The 12,662-nt window shown below is 43.5% G+C and overlaps 2 protein-coding genes across 5 annotated transcripts in view; one reads left to right on the top strand and one right to left on the bottom strand.

Moving 5' to 3' along the window:
- Nucleotides 1-12,662, bottom strand: part of LOC143148685 (uncharacterized) — a 78,639-nt gene that overhangs the window by 9,013 nt on the left and 56,964 nt on the right. The window contains exon 1 of one of the 4 annotated variants that reach the window (XM_076315267.1): nt 1,466-1,591. The exons of the other annotated variants lie outside the window; for them this stretch is intronic. The gene's annotated coding sequence lies outside the window, so the exon portion shown is untranslated. Of the gene's footprint in view, nt 1-1,465; nt 1,592-12,662 lie in introns of those variants that run through there. 4 annotated transcript variants of the gene reach the window in all.
- The window catches only part of Hiw (MYC binding protein highwire), a 476,677-nt gene that overhangs the window by 407,528 nt on the left and 56,487 nt on the right, over nt 1-12,662 (top strand). The gene's annotated exons all lie outside the window — the stretch shown is intronic.

Here is a 12,662-nt window from a genome sequence, read left to right as displayed (position 1 = left end):
GATTCGCCAGTACTCGAGAATGTGAAACAGTTCGTTGACATTTTTTTCGCGAATCGTTCGGTAGAAAGGGTTATGGTAGTTGAAGTTTTATTTCAACGTTTATTTGTAGACGGGTGAACCGTTTGGTAAATAAAAATATGGAAAAAATTAATATTTTAATGCCGATAGTGAACGATTTCTGTTATTGGGTAGGATTATAAAAGTATTCACGATTTAGAAAATTATTCGAGATTTTGGAAATTACTAACGTGGTCGAAAATTTATTTACAATTCTAGAAATTGTGGATGATTCTAAAAATTGTGGAAGATTCCAAAAATTGTGTAAGATTTCAAACATTGTTTATGCTTTCGATAATTATCCACGAATCCAAAAATCATCTATGATTTCAAAATTTATCTACGATTTCGGAAATTGGGCACGAGGTCCAAAATTTATTTACAACTGTAGAAATTGTCCACGATTCAGAAAACTGTGCACGATTCCAAAAATTGTATACGATTTCAAAAATTATCCACACTTCCGAAAATTATCTACGATTTCGGAAATTACACACGATGCCAAAATTTATGTGCAACTTTAGAAATTGTCTACGATTCCAAAAATTGTGTACAATTGATTCCAAAATTTATGTACAATTTCAAAAGTTATCTACACTTTCAAACATTATCTACGATTCCAAAAATAAATTCCACTTCTAAAAATTACTAACGATTCGAAAAATTATCCACGCTTTGAAAAATAATTTCCACTTCTAGAAATTACTAACGATTTCAAAAATTATCCACGCTTTCAAAAATAATTTCCACTTCTAAAAACTACTAACTATTCCAAAAATTACTCACGCTTCCAAAAATGATTTCCACTTCTAGAAATTACAATTCCAAAAATTATCCATACTTCCAAAAATAATTTCCACTTCTAGAAATTACTAACGATTTCAAAAATTATCCACGCTTTCAAAAATAATTTCCACTTCTAAAAACTACTAACTATTCCAAAAATTACTCACGCTTCCAAAAATGATTTCCACTTCTAGAAATTACAATTCCAAAAATTATCCATACTTCCAAAAATAATTTCCACTTCCAGAAATTACTTACGATTCCAAAAATTATCCACGCTTTCAAAAATAATTTCCACTTCTAAAAACTACTAACTATTCCAAAAATTACTCACGCTTCCAAAAATGATTTCCACTTCTAGAAATTACAATTCCAAAAATTATCCATACTTCCAAAAATAATTTCCACTTCCAGAAATTACTTACAATTCCAAAAAAAAATTACCCACGCTTCCAAAAATAATTTCCACTTCCAAAAATAATTTCCATTTCCAGAAATTACTTACAATTCCAAAAATTACCCACGCTTCCAAAAATAATTTCCACTTCCAGAAATTACTTACAACTCCAAAAAAAATTACCCACGCTTCCAAAAATAATTTCCACTTCCAGAAATTACTCACGATTCCAAAAATTCGACGACCTCGTATCAGCAAAACGTCCCCACCACATTCGTCGCGATCCGACTCTCAACGTTACAAAAATTACAAGCAAATCGTCGACAATATTCTCGATCGACTCGCGTTTCAAACTTCCAAAACCCAATCGTTCTTCGACTCTCGAACGATCGAACCACGATCCACCTCGCAACACTACAGAATCTATCCCCCCTGAAACGTCCCCTGCTTCTTCAAACGCGAAACAACAATCGTTCCCCCAGCACCGTTTCGAAATTACGCTAATCGTACACCAGCTGGTACAATTCGCGCGTAGTTCGCGACAGCTCGGGTTACACAACGCGCAATATAACGGCGTGACGCTGGCTGAGAAGTTTTTCGTTGAATTTCACGAAAGGGCTGGAAAAATGGAGTACGGTTGTCGCTCGGATCGTCCGTGGCTCATTTTTCCTGGGATTCCCCGAACACGCGCGTCCCGGTGATTTATACCCGGCCCGGTTGCGAAGTTTATCTTCGCGAAAGAGGGGCGAGCGACCGTACCGTGAACGAGAACGCACCCTCCGTGCGATAGGTGACCGGTAACCGGTTTGGAGAAGCTTGGAAAACTCTGGAAAGCGTGGTGTACCCACACTGTGAACCACAGGCCGGTAAATCGCCGCCAGACCGAAATCTAAACACGATACGAGGAACGGGAGAATTTTTCAAATTTACACGAGTCGTGAGTCGTCGGTGCGATGGAACGATAACACGATCGGTCCTCGAGCAGAGGAGGATCTATGGGCGCGTAGATGGGAAGCCTATTTTTCGAACGAGGTGGAAAAAAACGACAGGTATCCACGTCGGTGGAAGAACGGGGCGTGTACAAAAGACTCCTCGACCGAGAGGGTTCATTGTGTCCGTCGAACCGGAGCCGGTTTCGAGAGGAGTAGTCTTCTCGGTCTTCCGTAGGTCGAAAGACCGAGTCGAGGCCTCGCGACGATCCCCGGGATAAGTCTGGAAGATGCTCTAATCCCTTAATACCCTCGTATCTACGAGCCCTTACCCAGTGGTGGGCGTCGACGCGACGGTCGGAGAGTTTCTCGCGTTCGTCAACCTGTGCTCGTACAAAACACGAGAAACGACGCGGAAAAGTGGCCGCTTTCCAGCTATGCTCGAGCCCGCATTTCACGCCGGATGATCGAAATCCGCGGCAAGACACCCTTAGTCGGTCAATCCCACCATTCGAACGTTTTCTACGAGTAGTCGCTGACGATATTTACCGCGACGCGAGTTGTATAGTTTTTCTTCGTTTGAGATTGTACGAAGAGAGTGGGATTGTTGAGTAAAGAGATGTAGTTATTCGTTGGAGAAATTGAGAATATTTTTAATTGTGTAAAAAATGATATGGTAATTGAAAGTCTAGGCTTTGAGCGACATTTCGAGTCGTAGATCGTCCAGTTGGAAATTTACCAACGCTTTCACGAGTGAATGCATAGTTGATCAAATTGTATTCTGATATCGGGGGAATGGTTCTCGTTTCGAGTAGAATGATAGAGGGAAGAGTAATCGTGTATTTATTTTTATAGGGGCGTTGCGCGGATGAGATATCGATCTTTAAATTCGGGGTAATTTTAAACGTGTTGTAAATTTTTTGAAGGATTGAGAGCGGTTTGAAGTTTTGCAATTTTTTCGAGGAAATCATCATCACTCTTTGAAGTTACTTCCGTTGTACGAGAATCTTTGGGGGAATTAAACATGGAGGTATGAAAGGAGGAGGTTTGAGCTTTAAAATGAGTCTAGGGAAATTATTTTGTGACCATTTTTCACAAAGTTACAGCGTTTCAAAGATCAGGCACTTTCGATCAAGTGCCTGAAACTTTTGAGCGGTGGTGTATATACTTTGAACGATGGTGTGTATACTTTGAGCACATACTTCTTTAGTAGCAATACACGTGCTTTGGGCGAAAAATTTTGAACGGTAGTGTGTATACTTTGAGCAGATACTTTATAGCAGCAGTACACGTACTTTGAGCGGTAGTGTTTATACTTTGAGCGGATATTTCCGAGCGACGGTGTATGTACTCTGAGCCTTGAAACTTTTTGGCAAAAGTACACGTGCTTTAAGCGGATAATTTCAAGCTGCGGAACGTATACTTTGAGCCGAAACTTTTTTGACAACACTACACATGCTTTGAGCGGAAATTTTGAGCAACAGAGCGTATACTTTGAGCGGGAACTTTTTTTACAACACTACACATGCTTTGAGCGGAAATTTTTTAGCGATGGTGCGTATACTTTGAGCGAAAACTTTTTTGACAACACTACACATTCTTTGAACGGAAATTTTGAGCAACAGAACGTATACTTTGAGCGAAAATTTTTTTGACAACACTACGCGTGCCTTGAGCAGAAATTTTCTGAGCGATGGAGCGTATACTTCGAGCGGGAACTTTTGAACACTAGTATAGATACTTTGAGCGGAAACTTTTGAGTAGTTGTGTACATACAATACTATCCAACGTATCGTCAACGTTTCCGCTCAACAGTACATAACTACATATACAATAATGATTCGAAATAGAAGCGCGAGTCTCAAAATTACACAAATTTTCGACTATTCGATATCCAAAACTTCCCAAACCCCTGCATACTTTGCAAAACGGTTGTAAATCGTCCAGTCTACGGCTCCTGTTAGGGCAGTGTACCATGAATTTATCCGTCAATTCTTCGCTACAATACAGCATCGTTTACAATTTTTTTTTCTTTCACGTGCTGTCGACGTGCACGAGTATCTTCCGTACGAGCATTCACTCGATCCGCTGAGTTGTTGATCGACGTGGTATGCGTCAGACTTTAAGGACGCCGGGGAAAAGTTTCGTACATTTCCCTCTTTCCTGTTGCTACCACTGGGAGACTTCCTATTTTTCGAGGGAGTTTCCGACAATTTGTTTGTCTTCCACGTCGCGCTATTCCTGGTGCGCGTCCACGGCATTTCGTTCCACAGCGAGGAAAGCCTGCCCCTTTACCTTGGACTCTTCCCCCGTTTTTGGAGAGCTAAATTCGTTATCTGGGGATATTTCTGGCCGGCGAGATATCACAACATCCATTTCGAACGCCGGCTAAGCGATTCTAGCTGCGACCGGCTTGATTCATTGTAATGCGCTCGGCGCGGCCCGCGAAAAGAAATACGATCGTTTTCCACGGAAAGTGTGCGCGAGGAATAATTAAATAATTGTTGCGCCGCTCGCGCGTTCCTGTAAATCACCAACGCCATCTGGTTGCACTTCGCGACGCTACGCGACGGTGGTTTTGTTCATCGGGAACACCCTCGCCGGAATTCGTCCGTGGACGTGGCTCGTAACTCTGAGCGAGAGTTCAGAACCAGGAAACGCGGCGATCCCTCGTTATAAGTCACTGGTCGAATCTGTGTTTCGTTCCATGGATCTTCTTTTGTTTCGTTCTCGAATTCGAGCGTTGGAATTCAAAGCTGTGAAACTTGCTCGAGACGAGTCCCTCGCGAGAGTATTACCAACGAATATGCGAGCTTTTCGTATATTCTTAACCAACAAAAGTTCATTAATCGTTGAAGTGAATTCAAATTTTTACGGCCGTCAATCAATCGGCGAGACTCTCCCGTTTAAAACGAGTCCAAACTCGACCACATTCGGACCACTTTCTCTTCCATCCGATTTCAAAAATTTTCAAAAATTCTCCATTTTTGGAAATTAAAAGTAGTCCGATCGTGGTCGTGTTTGGACTCATTCTCACCGGGAGAATCTCACCGATACATTATTAACATTCCCGCGAAGATATATGGAAAAATATAGAAAATTTCTATTTTCTTTAACAATAGAGCGTTCACTGGGTCACCGGATCGATCGAAAACGAACAGACTTCGGGAATATTTCTATCCTCACGTTGAAAAGTTACCTTGTACTTGATTTTCAGCCTAAGTTGGCAACTCTTGATACATCTCGGGAATACCATCGAGGTGACAATTCCCGCGTCGATGTCGCGCGTAAACACGGCATCATGGCGAGCCGTTCTGGGCGTTCATTAGCGACGGGATGACTCACGTAGTCGCGTCTCCGGCGCGGACTTTCGGTCGCGCTTATAGCTTCGGCTTTCCTGGCGCGGTTACGTCGCCCGTAACACGAAGCCGTTCAGCTCCCGTCTCGATCCTTTTTTTTTTCTTTTTTCTCTCTTGCCATCGTCCCCTCCGGGTCGACCAGCGCGATTTACCGTCTCGATTTCAACCGACGCGTTCGCCTTGAACTCTCCTCGCGCGCTCCGAGTTCTCAGGTGGAATAGAATCGTGTTCCGATCGCGCGAGACTCCAGCAGAGACGAGCTTGTTGACTCGTAGTCGCGGTGTACATTCACGTCGATTCGTCTTCATCCTCTGGTGTCTCCTCGTCCAATGAACGACACGCTCACGGATTAACGCCCACGCGAGCCTCGATTAATTGAACCGGGCGAAGCACGGGGCTGTAGGTTGCAAACGGATGAAAACGGTGTCAGAGAATCCGGCACCGAGAACAACGAGGCCAGTGTGCCCGTCTCGAGTCTCTCGAAGTTACACCAGCCCGTGTATCGTTCCTAGATCTCGCCTACCGATCGAGGCACTGTCGGTTTGGAGCGCAGTGGCCTCCCTCTGTGCTCTCTTCGTCGAAAGACGAGGGGTTTTTTTTGTGTAAACTTCCCGAGAAACACCGGGAGAAACTTCGTCGACAGGGTGGACAGTGTTTCATAATCGAGCCTTTGTCGTATCGATGTCTCGAGACAAGCGCGCGCTTTGTTCACCGTCTCTGCGAATCGAATAGATTCTCCGTGGAAAAAGTTAGCGACGCGTCACGTATACATCGCGGACACTCTTTAAGCTCTGCTCTCCAAGTTTCGTTTACAGTATCGCGTTCTAGATTCAGTAATTACGAAAAACACGATGCCACGGAGTACGGTGAACACTTCTCGTGTTTCTGGAATGCACGCGAGGAGACGCTCGGGCGTGGACAACCGCGACACGAGTTCTAATTCAATGCGGACGAATTGACTCTGGTACGCCGGGTCCGGGTCCACTTTGACCCGAGTAGAATTCTCGTGTCACCGTCGTTGGCCTGCTTTCGTGCCGTGGCCGTTGAAACGCGAACGAATCGAACAACGTGACACTTCGATCCACGTGTTCCAATAGGATAGAATTCGGGTTTGGGTCACAATTGACCCGCAGTTCATATTCAAACTTGTAGAATTCAAGTTCGGGTCAGAATTGTACTCCATATTTTAAATGCAAATAGAATTCGATTTTGGATCAATAATGACCCGTAGTTCAAATGCAAATAAAATTCGAGCGTGGGTCAGAATTGACCCGCACTTGAAACGCAAACTTGCAGAATTCGAGTTTGGGTCAGAATTGTATCCCATATTTAAAATCAAATAGAATTCGATTTCGGATCAATAATGATCCGTAGTTCAAATGCAAACTAATAAAATTCGAGCGTGGGTCAGAATTGACCCGTACTTGAAACGCAAACCTGTAGAATTCGAGTTTGGGTCAGAATTGTATCCCATATTTAAAATCAAATAGAATTATGATTTAAGTCAGAATTAACCCTCTGTCCTGGACAACGTCCCCGTGTCGTGGTTAGGGGCGAGGATGATTCGAGCTGGCTGGAAATTTTCTTGCCGCGGAGTCCATTTCGGGAGTACGAGGAGATGACTAAACTTGGGCGAATAGAAGGAATTTACGACGCTCGAAGTGTTCGTCGCAGCGTTCGAGAAAATCGCCGAGTCGTCGTCAACGAGCGTGTTTCGAAACTTCGTGGCCCCGTTGTGTAAATCCGTGTACGCGCGGGATGAGGATACGAGAGTCGAGGGCACGAACGACGTTGGAAATTTCAATTTTACGCGAAAGACGAAACCGAATCGCGTGACGAAGAACGATCGGGGACTGGGTGCGGCGATACGGCTGTAACCGTTTCCTGTCCGACCACTCCTGACCTGTCGCTCCATTAAGAAATGAACTCGGAACGGAACCGTCGAATTACATTCTGTTTCGCCTGTTACCGCAATCTTTGCACGGAGGCGAGTCTCGTTCGAACGAGAACGATCCGTCCGTTCGTTTTCCCTCGGCCCGGGCGGTGATTCCGTTTTAATTATTGGGACAATGGGGAGGAGAGGGGGACACTCTTAATCGAGAACCTGTGCCTCGAGAATTGCAATAAGCAGCTTGAATTTTCTGACCCATTTCTCCGGGCCATTTTATGAATTCCTGAGTATCTGCTATATTAAGTCTTGTGCTTTGTAATGTTACAAATTGCCTTCGACAAATGACTTAAAAGGGCTCGGTGGCCCGTGAATAAAGTGAAAATGATGATTGCAACAACGGTGGTCCAAAAACTTACTGTATCGGAGATACACCGTTGGAAATACAATATCGACAGTGTCGATTTTCGTCAACGTCCTCGGTGCTGACGGTGAGAGAGCTAGTGAACTGTAAATTCCCTAGAGCGAGGATGAGAACATTCGTTAGCCTCCTTCTGGCGAACGGATAATATGTGATCCGCTTGTTTAGGATGTTGGGTGCGTGGTTACCATTGGGTGGTATATGGAGGTACATTAGATACGTAGTTCGTATAACGCGCGTAACAAATATCGATTTAGTAAAATTTATATATATACCGTTAAAAGAAGGTTTGTGCCTTCTGTATCTGTGATACAGGTGTCTTTGGAAAAGAAAAACCGATCCAGAGATCAATGGAAAAACCACTGGCGTAAATAGATCGCCGAGTAGCAAACGAAGTAACTACCCCGACGCGTCAGTTGCATATGCACATGGAAGGGTACACACGTAACTGTAGACAGAACGTAAGGTAGCTACTGTATTTGGTATCTCGAAAACTATGAATCTTCAATTATTCTAATTCTCGAGGTGAAAGCTTCCTTCCTTCCTACCGAGTAGCAAACGAAGCAACTACCGCGACGCGTCAGTTGCATATGCACACCGAGTGGTACACACGTAATTGCAGACAGAACGTAAGGTAGCTACTGTATTTAATATCTCGAAAACTATGAATCTTCGATTATTCTAATCCTCGAGGCGCAAGCTTCCTTCCTTCGTACCGAGTAGCAAACGAAGCAACTACCGCGACGCGTCAGTTGCATACGCACATGAAAGGGGTACACACGTAACTGAAGATAGAACGTAAGTTAGCTACTATATTTAATATCTCTTCTTTGTGTCTAATGACCAAAGTCGAGCGATTCTCGAAATCCTCGTGGACATCGACAACACGCAAGCCATCGTTCGTCGCATGTGACGCATCGAGTACGCGTTCGCAAAGTACAAGACCCCGTTAAGAAACGGGGTTACTAAATATACCAGAATGTCTCTCGGTTTCGCTCGGTGGAAAGCGAGAAAGGGATTTATGCACGGCGATTCCCCGTAACGTCGGGGACAAGAGACTCGAAAACGTTTTCCTCGAGCATGCATCGGTGACGTCAGGTCTCTCTCGCTTACTCACTATCTCTCTCTCTCTCTCTCTCTCTCGGTTCGCGTCGTTCCGAACAGCTGGGACGACGTTCGTCGAAATAAAGAGGAACGGGGCCACTGTGCGCCAGGGAAACGCTTCCTACACCAGTTTCGCGCGTAAGTCCGCGTATACACGGTGGACATGTTTTTCCACGCTCGATGAATGACTAAGACTCGCTCTTAAAATTCGTGCCATTTCGCGCGCTGACTCAAAGGACGGGAGGAACCGGGGGATAACGCCTGGCTATTTCTGCATCTAGTCGCCCGGCACAAAGAGGATCTCTCGGTTATGAACGAGCGCTCGGATTCAGACGCTCGGTACGCGTTAGCGATGTTCGAATACCAGGGAGGAGCGAGTCGAGGAACATTCGATCCGTAGGGCCGATCCGAGAACTCGGAACACAACGGAACGATTGGAACGAATCGAGTAGCTCGAGTTGTCTCGAACGAAAGTATCGGGTAACTCGAATTATATCGAACGTCTCAAAGGAATCGAATGGTTCGAATTAGTTCTGAGTGTCTCAAAGGAATCGAATAGTTCGAATTATTTCTGAGTGTCTCAAAGAAATCGAATAGTTCGAATTATTTTTGAGTCTCTTAAAGGAATCGAATAGTTCGAATTATTTCTGAGTGTCTCGAAGGAATCGAATAGTTCGAATTATTTCTGAGTGTCTTAAAGGAATCGAATAGTTCGAATTATTTCTGAGTGTTTATAAGGAATCAAATGGTTCGAATTATTTCTGAGTATCTCAAATAAATTGAGTAGTTCGAATTATTTCTGAGTGACTTAAAAAATGGTATAGTTTGAATTGTTTTGAGCATCTCAAAAGAATGTTGTAGCTCGAGTTACTTTGAGTGACTCAAAGAAATCGAATTATTTCTGAGTGTCTCAAACGAATCAAATAGTTTGAATTATTTCTGAATACTCAATGGAATCAAATAGTTCGAATTATTTCTGAATACTCAGTGGAGTCAAATAGCTCGAATTATTTCTAAATGTCTCAAACGAATCAAATAGTTTGAATAATTTCTGAATGTCTCAAAGGAATCAAATGGTTTGAATTATTTCTGAATATTCCATGGAGTCAAATAATTCGAATTATTTCTGAGCGTCTCAAAAGAATGGAGTAACTCGAATTGTTTTGAGCGTCTTAAAAGAATCGAGTAGCCCCAGTTGTTTCGAGTTTGGAGTTCGAGTCTTAATTCAAATTCCAAGTTGCTCCGATGATCAAGTATTACGTCAGCATTGTATAGATTCGGTTTCGTTGGCCAATTAATCGCGAATTCACCGGTGCGGATTTCGTGGTAAACAATGGGGGATCCGAATACGTCGATCGTCCGCTGTTATGAAAGCAAATAATAATACTCGAGTATTCTCGGCCGGGTATTTGGCCTTCGATTCGAAGGAATCACTTATTAGCAATAAGAGCACCACCTGGACGGTTATTTGTTTGGGTTTTATCAAAGGAGTGGGTTAAAAATATCACGGATCGATCGACGGTTACCGTAACATCCGAGTGGTCGCAATTAACGAGTTTCGGTCGCGCAACTCGGATCATCTTCGTTCGATTCGCGAGCCACGTGCAAGGAAAGAAAAAAAATCCACGGCGAGAAACTTTCCAACGGTTTGACTCATCGAACGAATCGAGTTTTGTATTTCCACTCTCTTCCTTCCGTACAAAGGAAAACTTCCTTCGGCCGCTGAACCAACGATATTTGCGTCCGTGATGGCGCGCGACGCGACTCGACTTAACTCGACTCGACTCGACACGACTTAACTCGACTCGACGATAAAAGCCACCGAAAACTCGTCGCATTCGTTATCAACAACCCGTGTAACCGTGCATCGTCGGCGCGTATACCTTTGAAGGAGGGACTGAACGAAAAAAAAGAGAAAAAAAAGAAGAAAAAAAACCGAGAGAATCTTTAAAAGGATGACTACCGTACGGTGTAAAGTTTCAATATGGGGGTGGTGTGTGTCGAGAGAGCTACAACGGTCGAGGAAATCCCAACGTAGTAATCGAATTTAGTCGTCGGTCCGGTCATAAGCGACAAGAGGGATGATGTTACAACCTCTGCGTACCGGGTTTTCGCTTTTCGAAGGTTTCCCCCGTGAAACTTCGCCACGGAGAGCGGGTGGAACGAGTGTCGCTAAGGTTGGAACGATCGAGGCTCTCTCGACGTAGAAGCGCGCCCGGAGGCGTCGTCTGAGGAGAAAGAAAACAAACGGAAGGAAACGCAAAGTCCCCCGGAACGGTCTCGGTCCCCTCGAGGGGACCCAGAAAGAGAATTCCTGCGAGTCGAAACTGTACAAGGGCGGTGCTCGTTCACCGTGGATAAACAAACGATTTGAGACGAGATCCCGGTAAACACTGCCTCTTGAAAAACGTGCTTCAAGGAAGTGGACGAATGTTAATCGGACCTTCGTATACCGATCGCGGCGATCTAGGTGTCTTTCGACAGTGGAGACTCTGAAATAAACTACAAACCAAAAAACTTGCCTCGAGATAACTTTTATTAAGAATGAATAAAATTCTAAAATAAAATATCTGATTCGTAATAAATATAGTTTGTTGAAAGTTTTTCTCGTAGGAATTAAAAGGGTCTTCTGGTATTTTAAATGAGAGGAAGCGATCTTTTTGTAATTTTTCCCAAAGGAACCGTTTGCGTCTTCAACGCAACGTTTTCATCATCGCACATTGACTCACGTTCCGAGATCACTCGACAAGTACTCAACGAGTGTGAAAGTTATCGAAATGGGCAAAGTGTTTCAAAAAATATACCCAACGTGACTTTGAAAAGCATCTTGTCTATTCGAGGTTTCTATGGGGTTAAAAATATAACAAACGATCGAAATGCAAGTTACTAATGCACATTTGATGCACTTTCCCATTATTGAAATCTAAGATACATAATTACAAGGTATCTAGAAATACAGTAAACGAAATGCAAATCACGAATGCACACTTGATGCACTTTCCCATTACTGAAATCCAAGATACATAATTACATATAAAATATTAATACAGTAAACGATCGAAATGCAAACCAATGCACACTTGATGCACTTTCCCATTACTGAAATCCAAGATACACAATTACAAGATATTTAGAAATACAGTAAACGAAATGCAAATCACGAATGCACACTTGATGCACTTTCCCATTACTAAAATCCAAGATACACAATTACAAGATATCAATACAGTAAACGAACGAAACGCAACCTACGAATGCACACTTGATGCACTTTCCCATTACCGAAATCCAAGATACACACTTACCCATCTATAACAAAAAAAAAGAAAGAAAATGAATTCTACTTCGTACCCGAGCTTTCCGCAACTTTAAATCCACAATTACCCTTTGTTCGACGTTGAAACGCTTTCGATGGAGAAATAGGCCACCTCGTAGCGCTCACAGGACGAAGATAAATCACGACAGTTACGGTGATCTAACGCTCGTCGAGAAACGATCGAAGTGTGTGACCCACATCGGGACACTTCTCGGGACGTTTCCGAGTATCATTAGAATAGGGCCTGAGAATGCAGAAGAAACTGGTTTCGTCTATACCGCGTGAACGATTCTCCATCGTACGTCGAAAAGCGCTAGGAACGATGATTTACAGCTTCCGCGAAATACCGAGTCGCCCGGGTCCCAACGCTACGAAACGCGACGATATAAATTACTCTAGAAACAC

The sequence above is a fragment of the Ptiloglossa arizonensis genome, chromosome 6 (assembly GCF_051014685.1).
Source record: "Ptiloglossa arizonensis isolate GNS036 chromosome 6, iyPtiAriz1_principal, whole genome shotgun sequence".
In the NCBI taxonomy this organism is placed as follows: Eukaryota; Metazoa; Arthropoda; class Insecta; order Hymenoptera; family Colletidae; genus Ptiloglossa; species Ptiloglossa arizonensis.
The sequence above is the reverse complement of the archived record's forward strand: the minus strand, read 5'-3'. Positions and strand labels throughout refer to the sequence as shown.